We start from the raw sequence: 16,882 nt of genomic DNA, 5'->3' as shown, positions 1-16,882 counted from the left end.
TTATTTATCTATCTATTGTTTGATGTTACCTCCGAATCTACAATAAGGAGGAAATTGTAGTGAGATTTCTACATCTTTCCTCATCACTACAAGCTGATTGTTCAAATTGTGCGACAAATTCAAATGTATCAACTCTGTATAATCATGGACATTGGTTATGAGCTTATGCTTTTATAAAAAAAAATTATGTCACTATATGCTATCGGACAAAATGTATCTGTAAATTTTTTTGTAAGGGTCCGTTTTTAAGTGGGGCATTGATACGACCCCCTTGGCGCCATTACTTCTATTTGTCACAAACACACACACACACACACACACACACACACACTCACACACACACACACACACTCACACACACACACACATATCTATCTATCTATCTATCTATCTATCTATCTATCTATCCACTGTATACATGAAACTGAGTCAGCAGCTGAACAAGACTAAATATATGGACTAGTTTCTCTAAAGAAATTAAAGAGGGACACTAGAAGATATATACGTTATGGTAAGAACTTACCGTTGATAATGTGATTTCTCTTATGTCCACAGGTATCCACAGGATAACATTGGGATATTATCGAGCGACAGCGAAAATGGCACCATCACGGTCATAAGCTTTCTGGCCTCCCGGGATGCATTGGGGCCTTCACCATATAGTCCCGCCCCCTGACTCAGTCAGATCAGTTCTTTCCACAGCGATTTTAGGCAGGATCATCAGGTAGAGACCTGTTTAGGAGATAAGAACACACATGCACACCCTTCCATACAAGAAGGAAGAGGTTTTAGTGATTGTCTAGATCCTCAAATCAGATGCATCAGGTTGGGATCCCTGTGGATACCTGTGGTCATAAGAGAAATCACGTTATCAACGGTAAGTTCTTACCATAATGTATATTTCTCTGGCTGGGATTGTCCACAAAATAACATTGGGATTCCCAAAGCCATTTTAGTGGTGGGGACGCTCCTGATTGCACAGGAGGATCTTTCACCCGAAGTCTGCGTCATGAGAGGCAAAAGTATCCAAGGCATAATGTCTAATGAATGTGTTTATGGAAGACCATGTGGCTGCCCTACATATCTGTTCTGCCGAAGCTCCCTGTTGTGCTGCCCAAGAAGGACCTACCTTACGTGTAGATGGTGCAGAGACATTAGCCGGAATAGGGAGATCTGCATGAGAATAAGCTTCAGAAATTACCATTCGGAGCCATCTCGCCAGCGTCTGTTTACTAGCAGGTCATCCTCTTCTATGGAATCCGTAGAGAATGAAGAGAGAATCTGTTTTCCTGATGGCACTTGTACGATATATGTAGATTCTTAAAGTCCGGACCACGTCCAGTGACGCTTCTCCCGCAGAAAGTCCCGATACCTGAAAAGCTGGGACTACAATCTCTTCATTCAGGTGAAACTTTGATACCACCTTTGGAAGATAGCTAGATCTCATTCTGAGAACTGCTCTGTCTGGAAAAAACTTAGGAAAGGAGACTTACATGATAATGCTCTAAATCTGACACTCTTCTGGCTGACGCCATTGGCAGTAAAAAAAGAACTTTAACCGTTAACCACTTAAGATCTGCTCTCTCAAGTGGTTCAAACAGAGGACTCTGGAGAAATTTAAGAACTAAATTCAAATCCCAGGGAGCTGCAGGAGGAACAAATGGAGGTTGAATATGTACTACTCCTTGAAAAAATGTACGTACATCCTGTAAATCAGCAATCTTCTGCTGAAACCATACAGTTAACGCTGAAACTTGAACCCTCAAGGAAGCAACTTTCAACCCTTTATCCAATCCTGCCTGAGGAAATCCAAAATCCTAGCTACTTTAAAAGATTGAAATTTTTTCCAGTACACCAATGAATATAGGCTTGCCATATTCTATGATACACACGGGACGAAGAAGGCTTTCTTGCTCTAAGCATAGTTTGAATTACTTGTTTCGAAAATCCTTTAGCCTCTAAGATAGAGGTTTCAACAGCCACGCCGTCAAAGATAGGCGATCCAGATTACTGTGACAACAAGGACCCTGCATTAGCAGATCTGGACGTTGAGGGAGCAGTATCGGTGCTTCCACGGACATTCTCAACAGATCTGTGTACCAATGCCTTCTTGGCCAAGCTATTAGAATGAATGCTCCTTTTGCCTGTTTTATCTTTCTCACTACTCTGGGTAACAGAGATATTGGCGGGAACAGATACGCCAGCTGAAACCTCCATTCTACTGACAATGCGTCTACAAGGACCACTCCTGGGTCCCTTGTTCTCGATCCATATCTTGGAACTTTGTTGTTTAGACGAGACGCCATAAGGTCTATCTCCAGAAGACCCCATCTGTTCACCAGTGTCTGAAACACTTCTGGGTGTAGTGCCCATTCGGTTTCCTGAATGGTGTGCCGACTGAGAAAAACCGCTTCCCAGTTTAGTACACCCGGGACAAATACTGCTGACATTGCTGGGAGATGGAGTTCTGCCCATTTTAGAATGGGAGTTACTTCCTCTATCAATCTCTTGCTGTGAGTTCCTCCTTGATGATTGAGGTATGCTACTGCCGTCGCATTGTCTGAGCGGATCTGGACTGGTCTTCCTTGTAGATTGTCCTTTGCCTGAACCAGAGCCAAGTAAATGGCCCTTATTTCTAACAGATTTATTGGCAGGCAACTTTCCCTTGCGGCCCACTTTCCTTGGAACCATAGGCTTCCGAGTACCGCCCTCCAGCCCTGCAGGCTGGCATCTGTTGTCAGGATTTGCCACTCTTTTATCCAAAAGGGTCTCCCCTTGTTTAAATGGTCTGTCTGTAGCCACCACGCTAGAGACCTTTTTACATTTACTGGAATCTTTATCATCTGCTTCTTTATCGTCTGATGATTTCCGTTCCATTTGGTCAGAATAAGGTGCTGCAACGGTCTGGAGTGGAATTGCGCATATTGCACCATGTCGAAGGTTGATATCATCAGACCCAACAGTCGCATTACTGCATGGACTGACATTGTCTGGGCTTGCAATGCTTCCTGAGCCATGACCTGCACCTTGACTATCTTTTTCTCCGGTAAGAGAACTTTCTGTAGGTCTGAATCCAATATGGCTCCCAAATGAACCATCCGCTGTGATGGATTCAGGGACGACTTTTCCCAATTTATGAGCCACCCGTGTCTCTGTAAACAAACTATCGTCTGTTGAAGATGGCTCAACAGTAAATCTTGCAACTGTGCTAAGATTAACAGGTCGTCTAGGTATGGGAATATTCTTATCCCCTGTTTGCGCAGACAAGCTGCCATAACCACCATGATCTTGGTAAACACCGTGGGTGCTGTAGCTAGCGTGAAAGGCAGAGCTTGGAACTGGAAATGTTCCTGGAGGATGGCAAACCTGAGGTAACACTGATGCGACAGTGCTATAGGCACATGTAGGTAAGCATCCCGTACATCCAGAGATACCATGTAATCTCCCGGTTCCATAGCCATCATTATGGAGCGTAACGTCTCCATGTGGAACTTCGGGATCCATATGTATTTGTTCAGTAATTTCAGATTTAGAATTGGTCGATATGACCCATTTGGCTTCTGGGTTAGAAATAGATTGGAGTAAAACCCCTGTCCCCTTTGTGATGGAGGTACTGGGACAATCACACCTGACTGCAGTAATTTTTGGACTGCTTCTTGCAGGGCATTGGCCTTCGACTCTATACGAGCCTCTGATTCTAGGATATCCAATAAAGGTTTTCCAAATAATATATTACCGACAAAAGGCAATGCTTCCAATTCTTTCTTGGACTGCGCATCTGCCTTCCAGGTACGTAGCCAAACTGCTCTGCGAGCGACTACTGTCAAGGCTGAAGCTTTAGAAGCAACTGTACCTACATCAATTGCTGTCTCTTCCAAATACTGGGCAGATTGTCTTAAACGGCAAAAACGATCCTCTTGCTCCCTAGTAGGAGAAGGGATGTCATTCTCTAGTTCCTCTATCCATTCGCCCATTGCCTTTGCTACCCAGGCCGAAGCCATAGCAGGTCTTACCACTGCTCCTACTAGAGAAAAAATATTTTTCCAAAGGCTCTCTACCCTTCTGTCTGTGACATCGTTCAATGAGGTAGATGACAGTGGTAAAGCAGATTTATGTACGAGTCGCAGAACATGTGCATCTACTTTTGGAGGAACTTCTCTTATCGAACAATCCACCGCAGGAAATGGATAATAAGAATCCCATCTCCTAGGAATCTTATACTTTTTACTGGGAGCTGCCCAAGACTCATCCATCATTTCCGTCAGCTCATCTGACGCTGGGAATTCAGCTTTCACTGATTTTGTTCGTTTAAATACAGGTGCTTTAGCTTTTAACACTGTCTTGGCTGGCTCTTCCAACGAGAAAACAGCCTTCACAGCATTAATAAGTTCAGCTACATCTTCTGAACTAAAGCTCTGCGACTGATCATCAGACGGAGTTGAATCTATTGTATCATCATCATCCGATGTATCATCTTGTGTAGTCTGCCACACAGACGTATCTGTCTTAGTCTTACCTGTCCCTTGGTTGCTTGTAGAGGCTACTGGAACCAAACCATAGGAAGGGAGCTGCATGTATGGGTTCATAGTGTAACCCTTGAGGTGGTGCTACTGGAGTTAACCTGTCCGCTATTGAAGATAGAGTCTTTGCGAACATATTCCATGGTGGCTCTGTTGGTGGTTGAACTAACTCCTGTTTTTTACTTCGCTGAAAAGCAAAACAGTTTGCACACAAACCCTCATAAGTGACCAAATGATTCATATCAATTACCCCTGACTTACAAGATAAGCATGTTAGGGCTGTAGGAGTGCTTGATAAATTCTCCTCATCACTTTTGCCGCTCACAGACATGGTATTAACCTGTTATTGACTACACAATTTGTGACTGAAAATCACCCTATATGTCAGTATATAGAGGTGAGATCAATCTGACCACAGTGCACCTGATTTGAGGGTCAGAACAGGACTGACATTTACACAGAAAAGTCAGCACACATACTAGCAGTCAGTCACATGTTAAAGCATTAGACATTGCATATGAGAATACAACCTCCATAACAACTCATACATAAGTAGGAAAATTGTACTTCTGTTTTAAACTGGTTCTTTTTTTTCAACATTACATGCAGAAACCACAGTAATACACAGGTCTCATATGCAATAGGTACTAAAAATTAACAATGCAAACTAAGAAGTAGAGATAATTTTTAGTACTGTATACCCTGCCTCCGTAGAGTGGGATACAGGGAGACTCACCACACTTCCATATCCAAGCAAATATGCTCGTAAAACGCTGAGTGGATTCAGACGCTACTGGTGTACACTGCTGCTCTTGGTAACTGATATCGGACACGGACGCTCACCAACGGACACGGACGCTGAGCGACTCCACGTGCATGCAGACGCTAAGGCCTGCGACTCGGTCTGGGCGGGTTTATCTCCAGTGTACACAACCGCAGAGTCTAAGCTGCGACTGAGTACCCTCGTGGTAGCGTCTGAGCCGGAAGTGAGGTCATTTAGTTCATGAAACGAGAAACACGCGGGAACTGGCCATGAACTCAGAGGAGGGACGGCCAGGAGAGCGTCTGAATCCCCGTGTTGACTTAAACTCCCTGGATCACGGCCTCTACCTAGTCCTGGCGCCTATGATCCCCGGAGCGTAGCGCTGTCGCACTCTAGATGTTCGGTGCATCAACACACTGTTTGTAGTCTCCACCAAAATCAATGTAGCTGTGTCCTGACCCCTCTAGTAAGAGGAAGTCCATAGACTCACCGTCTCCCCATGCTCCGGCCACAGCCTGGTTACGTCTGCTGCTGGACCTGCTAGAACTTCCGACACAGACGCCCGTCGAGACAGCACTGATACCCGAAGGTAAGCGTTGTTGCGACCCGGTGGGGAGTTGTTGGAGCGACTCTTTCTAGAATGCGTTTAAGACGCTGTTAAGATAAGTCGCTCAAAAAAACAATATAGTTAGTCTATAAAAATAAAATAATAAAAGCTTGAGGCTGCTCTCACAGCAGCCCTATGACCATGTGGCTTCCTGCAGCACCAAGCAAAAAACTGATCTGACTGTGTCAGGGGGCGGGACTATATGGTGAAGGCCCCAATGCATCCTGGGAGGCCAGAAAGCTTGTGACCGTGTTGGTGCCATTTTCGCTGTCGCTCGACAATATCCCAATGTTATCCTGTGGATAATCCTGTGGACCCAGCCAGAGAAATTTAGCACACATGTGGTGCAGTTATTAAGCCAAATGAGTAAAAGAAAGGATTACAAAGTAAAGTCTGTAGAATGGAGGATTGATTCGGCTGAGACTTATAAAGTTACTACAACCAGACAGGAAAGAGACAATGACTTATACCAAGAATATTATATGAAATTTTACCAGTACAGGTTAGCAGGATTTTATACTTCTGTTATTACATCAGGAAAGGCTGCTGGCAGGGACAAAGGATACACTGTGTAAGTTGAAAGTAACAATTCAGAGCAAAGTGTCATTTTAGAATCTACTGGATACAAATGTAATATAATATTACTCCAGGCAGTGAAAGGAGGATTGCATCACCATCAATTGCTAGCTGGATTAACTGGCTATAGACCTTTATAAAGGAAAGATTGATCATCACATGTATATACAGCATCCATTTATTAACTAACTGGGCCCCAACAGCACATTTTTAGACTTACAGTATGAGTACCCCGGGTCACTCAATATATGTTAGATGGATTTTTTGTATTGTATGCAAATTTATATGTATAGGTACATTTAATGCTTATACTAGAGAAACCTGTAGAATATGCATGTTTAGCCTATGCATTGAATGTTTAAGTGTTCTGATAGGCGAAAAGACTAATGGATTATTAAAGCTGAAATACTTACCATAATTTATATTTTGTGGATTTTCCTTGGATCCTGGAACGAGAAGATGAACAAGTATAATTTAAAGTGTGAAGGACATAACAAAGGTATACTTAATAGTTTAGATAAGGTTCAAATAAGGCTTTCCTAGGCAAGCCTAATGTAATAATAAGCTTGGGTGGAGGCACATTAATAGATATTTTTAGTAACCACATATAATATACTGTAGGAGATAAACAAGGGTTACATTTTGGAGGCACTTGCTGTGATAGAACCTAGGATCTAAAAGTGGATAGTTTGATAAGGGAGGAACTATACACTTGGGCCAATATTTACTAAGAATTCGAGTTTGTCCGATTTGTGTTTTTTTTTCTAAGTCCCAATCTGGGAATACACTAAGCACCAATTTTGGCAGTGTTTGGACTATTCGTAATGGTTTGAATGACAACGTTCAGAAATATGAATGAATAGACCGAAAGTAACCTCACCGCTGACCGCAAAGTTCCCACCATTGGTTACAATGGAGCGCATAGGCTCTACATTGTATCTGTGCCGTGTGCTGCCTGACAGACACTACAGGAGCACACAGCCAATCAGGAGAGTGCCACGACGTGGCGCTCCCTGATTGGCTGAAGGGACCATCTTTGACACGAGTCAGGGGGTTTCCTGGCAGTCGGGGATAGGGGTCCCATGTGTAAACACGGGACCCCTTTCAGTGCGTGGTCGGGTTTCCGTTTTATTATTTTGCCAAGTACGTGGATTATACCAAGGTCTGATTCTACACTGGATTATGTGAGTATAATTTTTTTCACAGGTAACCCGAGGATTCTACATAGAGAAGAGGACCGAGCCTCGTGGGAACATAGGTAAGTATGTGTGTATGGAGGTGTGCACGTATGTAATAAACTTATACTTTCACGGTGTGTGTGTCTTGTTTTTTTGGGGGTATTTTTTTAGTAGTAGTACTACAGGTACCAGCAGGCCCGGTTTTCCACTGCATGCTGGTACTTGTGGTTCTCCAAGTACCAGCTTGCGGGGGAGGCTTGCTGGGACCTGTAGTACTGCTACTAAAAACAATATTCACATTTTTTCACAAGGCTATCAGCCCCCCATCCGCAGCCCTTGGATGGGGGGGGCGGGGGGCAGCATCGGGCTTCACCCCTGGCCCTTGGGTGGCTGGAGGGGGGGGGAACACCTTGATATAAGGGGTTCCCATTCCTCCAGGGTACCCCGGCCAGGGGTGACTAGTTGGGTATGTAATGCCAGGGCCGCAGGGACCAGTATAAAAGTGTCCCCCGGCTTTGGCATTATGTACCTGGCTAGTGGAGCCCGGTGCTGGTTTCAAAAATATGGGGGACCCCTACGCTTTTTGTCCCCCGTATTTTTGGAACCAGAACCAGGCGAAGAGCCCGGTGCTGGTTGATTAAATATGGGGGAACCCCTGTCATTTTTTTCCCCATATTTTGTCAACCAGGACCAGCTCAAAGAGCCCGAGGCTGGTTGTGCTTAGGAGGGGGGACCCCACGCATTTTTTCTCTGCTTTTTTACAACTTTAAACACCTTTTTAAGGTACACAATGAAGCCCTGCACGGATCTCACAGATCCGGCCGGGATTCCTTGTGTTTTGTCAGGCAGTGTTTTACTCATCACTCCCGTAAAACACTGCCTGATATTATGAATCACATCGACATCGGAAAAAACGAATGTGGAAAACTCGGCAGCTTAGTGAATGACCATATCAGGATTCAAAAAGTTGCAGTAAAATTCACCCGATACCATTCGAGATCAAACTGCCTTAAAAACGGCTAAAACACGAATATTAGTAAATACTGCCCTTGGTGTATACAGAGAGGAACTAACCCAAAGAAGTGTATGGGAGTAGGAGGGAATTTTTCTGACATCCATGATGATGTAGTATTAGGAACCCTAGATATATTGTATGGGGTAAGTAAACCCCGGATTGTAGACAAATGGAGGGAGGATTCAGGGAGAGTCGTGGCTATACTAATAGAGGAAGAAAAAAGAGTTAGATGCACGTCTAATACCTATAATGATTGTAGCTAGTGAAGAGATTGGAAGACTATGGCATATTATTTGGCCTAAATGTGGAGATGAAGAAGCCACTAGTACTTGTATCTCAGCTTCCTCTGACAATTCAGAAAGGGGTGATGCAAATAGTAATAATACACAGGGAAGTGGTGCAAATGTGAATGGTGGGCAGTTTGACACCATGGTGGATAGAGTGGTCACTCAGTTAGGGAGATGGCACTATGAGGGAAGTTATAGAATATTGGGGGTAATTCTGAGTTGATCGCAGCAGGAACTTTGTTAGCAGTTGGGCAAAACCATGTGCACTGCAGGGGAGGTAGATATAACATGTGCAGAGAGAGTTAGATTTGGGTGTGGTGTGTTCAATCTGCAATCTAATTTGCAGTGTAAAAATAAAGCAGCCAGTATTTATCCTGCACAGAAACAAAATAACCCACCAAATCTAACTCTCTCTGCACATGTTATATCTGCCTCCCCTGCAGTGCACATGGTTTTGCCCAACTGCTAACAAAGTTCCTGCTGCGATCAACTCGAAATGAGGGCCATTGAGTATATTTTCGGGGATAGTGCCTGTGCCACTTGGTGAAGAAATGTATGAAGCTTGGAAGGAAGCTGCCATTCAGAAAGCTGAGGAGTGGCAATGCCAAATCAAATAAAAAGGCAAAGGGTAGTAGAGAGCCTGAGGGGGGCAGCTATGGGGATTATTCAAGCAGCTAGGAGAAGCAACCCACAAGCCATACTTGAAACATATTTTGAAGCTTTGGACTATGCATATGGCACCTTAGAGGATGTAGGAGACAAGCTTTTGTATAAAATAGTTGATATGGGTAGTATCACTAGAGAGGAGGTGAATAGAAGTAGGATGAAACAGTTTCTCAGAGGGGCATTGACAACTGACTCTGTAGCACAAAAATTAAGGTGTTCAGGAATAAAAATCCCCCCTCCTACTTTTAATGAATTATTAAAGGAGGTAAAGGAGGTAAAGCAGGAAGAAGTATTAATTGAAATGAGAGAGAAAACCATTATAAATGTTAAGATAGAGAAGTAAATCCATTTGGCGAAAAGATACTTAAAATAACAGAAGAACAAAATAAGAAATTGTAACAGTTTATAACTTCTCAAAGCAACAGTAATTCTGGATTCTCGTCATCTAGGACTAACAATTGTGTACCTATGAGGGGATAAGGAAGAGGCAGTAATTAAACAGAGGTCAAGGATGTTTTAAATGTGGTAGGCAATACTAACGACTCTTCACAAAGAGCTTCTAATTACTAACCCGAGTGTGAGCAGTGATAGCTCTTCTGGGCAGGGAAATGGACGGGGGAGGACTGTCAACCCACAGTCACCCTAGAGGTCAGTTACTGCGCTATGGGGAATTCCTGGTGGACTGGAAGAATTCCAGAGGTTCTAATGGGTCCTACGCCAATAGTCTCAGCAGCCATTAATGGGAACAAGTGTAAAGTATTATTAGACAGCGGTTCCCAGGTATCAATCATTTTTGAAACATGATATTATGAACATATATCAGACGTGCAAATACATCCCCTTAATGGGCTAGTAATTTGGGGATTAAGTGTAGAGAAATATCCTTATCTGGGATATGTACAAGTCATCCTTGAATTTACTAGATAAACCCCTGTAGAACCATTGCAAGTCCCGTTTATTGCTCTAATTTGTCCTGAAACCCAGGAAAAAAATTAACTCAGATACTCAGTTGTACCATGAATTATCTAATTGGTCTAAGAAAAAAAGGGACCAATAACTGATGCTGGTCATACACTGATAGTACAGCCTGGGGTTGATTTAGAGGAGGATAAGGGTGAATTTTATATTTGCTTCCAGGAAAGTGTTATTTTGAAAGAGGATAAGATTTCTTTAATAAGAGAATTAAATCTCAGGAGGGAAGCTTTCTCATCTAATGAATGGGACTTAGGAGAGGCAAAAGGGGTAGAACATAGAACATAGTATAAAACTTACTGACATGAGTCCTTTTCGTGAACGTTCTCGCAGGATAGCTCCTGCAGATTTTGAGGATGTCCGGTTACATTTGAAGGGATTACTAGAAAACCAAATTATTATAGAATCTCGTAGTCCATATGCATCCCCAATTATAATTGCTAAAAAGAAAAATGAAAAAATTTGTATGTGCATAGACTATCGGACTCTTAATGCTAGAACCGTACCAGACCAGTACACAGTTCCCAGAATTGACGAAGCATTAGAGTATTTACAAGGAAGTGTATGGTTTTCGGTATTAGACCTGAGGAATGGATTCTATCAGATTCCCATGCACCCCGAAGAGAGATAAGACTGCATTTATTTGCCCGTTGGGATTTTTTGAATTTTAAAAAATTCCCCAGGGAATTAAGGGGGCCCCAGCAACATTTCAAAGAAAAGTGGGATTGTATCTGCACACACACAATTGTATTATATCAGATTTGGAACTATATACAGCTCCAAAATAACCCCTATTGCATTCAAGTATTCACAATTATTTGTGGGGGTGCTATCGACTACAGCTAAGGTTAGTCAGCAAAAAGAAAAAGAGAAAAGGACTGTATTTGTCGATGCACAGGAAGAAGGGTGACCTGATTATCACAATCTTCTGGAGAATTATTAAAATTTAACTTTTATTAATGTCAAATTAAAATAGTGTGATGATAACTGACACACAAACTACGAGTATAGACGAAACATAAAGGTTAAAATCAAGACGTATACAACATATACCACAAGTGCAATGAAATAATAAGTGTGATTAAAGATTAAAATATGTGTCCGCGTGTCTGTTCTTATATCCAATTATATAATATTGCTCACAATATTTACTCAGTCTGATAATAGTTGTCAGCAATTGGTCTTCATATGTTCACATGACCATTTGTCAGTATTTATAATATCTGGAGTATCCCACTCCTATGTGTATAATTGTAGCTGACAATATGATTCCAATGGTGTCTATAATATTCACACTGTGTATATCTTATATTCTAGGTTTGGTGGTCTGTCTTATTCCCCACTTCAATATAGTGTTTTAATCACACTTAAATGGATCACACTCAGTCTGTACACTTATATATACTAATATGCAACTTTGTCAAGATGGAGTATCATTCATTACATATATATAGTTTGTTCAGTAGTGGATGCATCTTTCCTGAGCCTTCTAAAGAGCATTCATTGGGAATACAGATTGGGTTTTTCTGCCTAAAAATTAACACATTCAATATCCTGGTTGGTACTTATGTGTAGATTATTGTTGTAAACAGTATAAATAGGTTACAGTGTACCAATATCTCTATGTGGTTGTATTACGTGCGCTCTTGATTTTAATGAGACTCTCTGTAGTCATGTAAGATAATTAGATCAGGAGACATGCCATTCCTATAGTGAGAGTGAGTACTTTCCTCACACTTCAATATAGGTATTATAAATGTGCAGCAGTATACTGTGTTGCAGTACCCCTCTTAAAGGTGACACCTCCTATATTGACAGACTAAATGTATCTGAATTAGATAGGGATAGTTATGTCCCCCGTCAATTATAGAGGGCCAGCTGGTTATTAATAATAAATTAGGTAATGGTGGTTTATATTCCTACCACTCAAGGTGTATATATGTTGAATTAGCTAAGCTAATTGGTAATCAAAAAGTACGGGTTCTGAGATGTTTATTATAGTATCAATATACCTGCTGCATAAGTTAATACTGCAGCACTTTATCCATTGGCATTCATTGGATAAAGTGCTGCAGTATTAACTTATGCAGCAGGTATATTGATACTATAATAAACATCTCAGAACCCGTACTTTTTGATTACCAATTAGCTTAGCTAATTCAACATATATACACCTTGAGTGGTAGGAATATAAACCACCATTACCTAATTTATTATTAATAACCAGCTGGCCCTCTATAATTGACGGGGGACATAACTATCCCTATCTAATTCAGATACATTTAGTCTGTCAATATAGGAGGTGTCACCTTTAAGAGGGGTACTGCAACACAGTATACTGCTGCACATTTATAATACCTATATTGAAGTGTGAGGAAAGTACTCACTCTCACTATAGGAATGGCATGTCTCCTGATCTAATTATCTTACATGACTACAGAGAGTCTCATTAAAATCAAGAGCGCACGTAATACAACCACATAGAGATATTGGTACACTGTAACCTATTTATACTGTTTACAACAATAATCTACACATAAGTACCAACCAGGATATTGAATGTGTTAATTTTTAGGCAGAAAAACCCAATCTGTATTCCCAATGAATGCTCTTTAGAAGGCTCAGGAAAGATGCATCCACTACTGAACAAACTATATATATGTAATGAATGATACTCCATCTTGACAAAGTTGCATATTAGTATATATAAGTGTACAGACTGAGTGTGATCCATTTAAGTGTGATTAAAACACTATATTGAAGTGGGGAATAAGACAGACCACCAAACCTAGAATATAAGATATACACAGTGTGAATATTATAGACACCATTGGAATCATATTGTCAGCTACAATTATACACATAGGAGTGGGATACTCCAGATATTATAAATACTGACAAATGGTCATGTGAACATATGAAGACCAATTGCTGACAACTATTATCAGACTGAGTAAATATTGTGAGCAATATTATATAATTGGATATAAGAACAGACACGCGGACACATATTTTAATCTTTAATCACACTTATTATTTCATTGCACTTGTGGTATATGTTGTATACGTCTTGATTTTAACCTTTATGTTTCGTCTATACTCGTAGTTTGTGTGTCAGTTATCATCACACTATTTTAATTTGACATTAATAAAAGTTAAATTTTAATAATTCTCCAGAAGATTGTGATAATCAGGTCACCCTTCTTCCTGTGCATCGACAAATACAGTCCTTTTCTCTTTTTCTTTTTGCTAACATTTCAAAGAACAATGGATAAAGTCATTGCGGATATGAATTATAGAGAGGTCATTGTCTATTTAGATGACATCATTGTTTTTGGAAGTCCCCTTCAGGAGCATAATGCCAGTCTTTTCAAGGTTATAGATAGGTTAATAGAAGGAGGATTGAAACTGTCAAATGATAAGTGTCAATTATGTAGATCCTCAGTAAAGTATTTGGGACACATTGTGAGTAGAGAGGGGGTATCTACTGACCCTGAAAAAGTCAAAGTTGTAGTAAATTGGCCTCTGCCTACTTAATTAAAAGAACTTAGGTCTTTTTTAGGTTTTTGTGGGTACTACTGCAGATTTGCTCCCAGTTATTCCAAAATTTCAAAACCCCTTACTGACTTGACTAAAGGATATCCACCCACTAATAAGAGAAAAGAGACACATGTAACATCTAAGTGTTGGTTTAGACCAAGTGAACCTTTTGGGGAATGGTGGACCAAGGAATGTGAAATGGCTTTTCAGAATCTGTAGATGAAGTTAACTGGGGCTCCAGTTTTAGCATACACAAACCCTTCACTTTCACATGTACTTCATATAGATGCTTCACAAGAAGGCATAGGGGGAGTACTGTACCAAAAACATCAAGAAGATTTAAAACATGTGTCATTTACCAGCCAGGGGTAATCAATCAGTGAGAAGAAGTATCCCACACATAAATTAGAATTTTTAGCTTTAAAATGGTGTGTGGTGGAGAAATTCCATGAATATTTGTATGGAGTAACCTTTGAGGTGCACACTGATAATAATCCATTAACATACATTCATACTACTGCAAAATTAGATGCAACAGGACACAGATGGCTTTCAGCACTGGCTTTATATAATTTTTCTTTAAAATATAAGCCAGGGATTAATAATGTTGAAGCTGACTCCTTATCTAGAATACCTAATCAAAGTGAGCATGTTACTGATGATGATTAGATTGAAGTACAAGCAGGAGAAGTGAAGGGATTGTGCCATCATATTCAGATTAAAGATGTGACACCTGGAGAGTTATTGAGTTCTTTAGGTGCTACTGATAAAGCTTTGCCTTTGTCCTATTGTTGGTTGAGCAATTTAGACTTAGAAAGATTGCCAAAGCTTAGGAAAAGTCAGATACGAAATGACCAAAGTAATGATCCAGACATAGGGTGTATCATATCCCAAGTAAAAAAAGGTTGGCACAAAATATGGAATGCTTCTAATGAAGTTAGATTACTAGAAAGACAAGAGAAACATCTATTGATAACTGATGGATTATTGTATCGTGTGATTGGAAAGCAAGGAGAAAGTAAGAAACATCAATTAGTGTTGCCAAAAATGTATCAATCTATGGTAATGAAAGCTTTACACAATCACCATAGCCATCTAGGATATGATAGAACTTTAAATTGAATATGTTATAGGTTTTATTGGCCAGGAATGAGGAAAGAAATAGAGGAGTATTGCCAAATTTGTCGAAATTGTATAGTGCGTAAGACTGTAAGTAAGCAGTTTGCCCCTTTGGTAAATTTTAGGAGTAGTGGTCCCATGGATTTAGTTTGCATGGAACATTAAAAGTAGAACCTGAAAAAATGCCACATATTGATTATAACAGATCAATTCACTCGATATGCCCAAGCTTATGTTATAGATCAAACCAAAAAGCATCTACAGTAGCTAATACCCTATGGGACAAATTTTTGTCCATTACGGTCTGCCTAACCGGTTACACTCGGACGAAGGGAGAGAGTTTGAGAGTAGATTAATAAAGGAACTCAATTTGTGGGATAACAAAATCAAGGACCACCCCTTCCATCCTCAGGGAGACCCCCAGCCTAAAAGGTTCAACCGAACCTTGTTAGACATGTTGGGGACTTTGAATCCGTTTGACAAAAAACATTGGAAAAGGCATATTGATCGTTTGATACATGCTTATAACTGCACTCAAAATGAAGCTACAGGGTATTCCCCATAAGCACTGATGTTTGGGCGAGAGGCTAGACTTCCCATAGATGTGTGCATGGTCATTTCAACTAGTGACAAACTCATTGTTTCTCATATTAAGTACATCAAGAGGTTAAGAGAAGACCTGTGGAGGGCCTATGATATAGCAAATGAAACTGCAACTAGATTGGGGATTCAAAATAAAAGTTATTATGATAGGAAAGTAAGAGATCAGATTTTGGCTTCTTGGGATAGAGTGTTATTAAAACAACTTGGAACCCCTAAAAAGTTCAAAACTAAATAATAGGTGGAGAGAAGACCCCTTTATAGTAATTGAAAAGTTTCCCAGATTACCTGTATATAAAATAAAGCCTGAAACTGGGGATGAGACTATATTGACTTTCCCTAGGCAGCATTTGCTCGCAATAGGAAGAGAGGTTCGTTTGGATAATTATAAAAATGTTGCCGAAATAAGTTCTGATGTAGAGGAATTAAGGGATAGCTCTGAGCAGCTTAATAAGGAAAATGATGTAGAAAATCTGGAGGATGAATTTGCAGGACAGGGATACTACTTTAAAGATGAAAATGATGACTTCATGGAATTAACTATAGATAGGAATACTAATGGTCCCTTTAGATTCCTGTCTGATGAAAACCTAGAGGATAATGTTGATAACTCCTGCAGAGGGGTGGTCTTCAGTTTGCCGGCTGTCGGGATCCCGGCGCACAGTATACCGGCGCGGGAATCCCCACAGCCGGCATACTGATACTTTTTCTCCCTCTTGGAGGTCCACCACCCCCCTGGAAGGAGAATAAACGCACGCCACCGTGCCCGCAGCGTGAGCCTGCAAAGGGCTCATTTGCGCTCGCCACGCTGTCGGTATGCCGGCGGTCGGGATCCTGGCTCCGGTATGCTGGTCGCCGGGAGCCTGGCCGCCGGCATAACATACTACATCCCCTGCAGAGAGGTTAGTGATGCTATAGGTGAATTGGTAGAAAGTATACAAGAAGGTTCTGATTATTGTTCCTCTATTTAAACTGGGAACCAGGGGGAGCAAATTATAGAGAGGCCCAAAATAACATGTCAACCACCATTTATACTTAC

This window comes from Pseudophryne corroboree, chromosome 1, assembly GCF_028390025.1.
Source record: "Pseudophryne corroboree isolate aPseCor3 chromosome 1, aPseCor3.hap2, whole genome shotgun sequence".
In the NCBI taxonomy this organism is placed as follows: Eukaryota; Metazoa; Chordata; class Amphibia; order Anura; family Myobatrachidae; genus Pseudophryne; species Pseudophryne corroboree.
The sequence above is the reverse complement of the archived record's forward strand: the minus strand, read 5'-3'. Positions refer to the sequence as shown.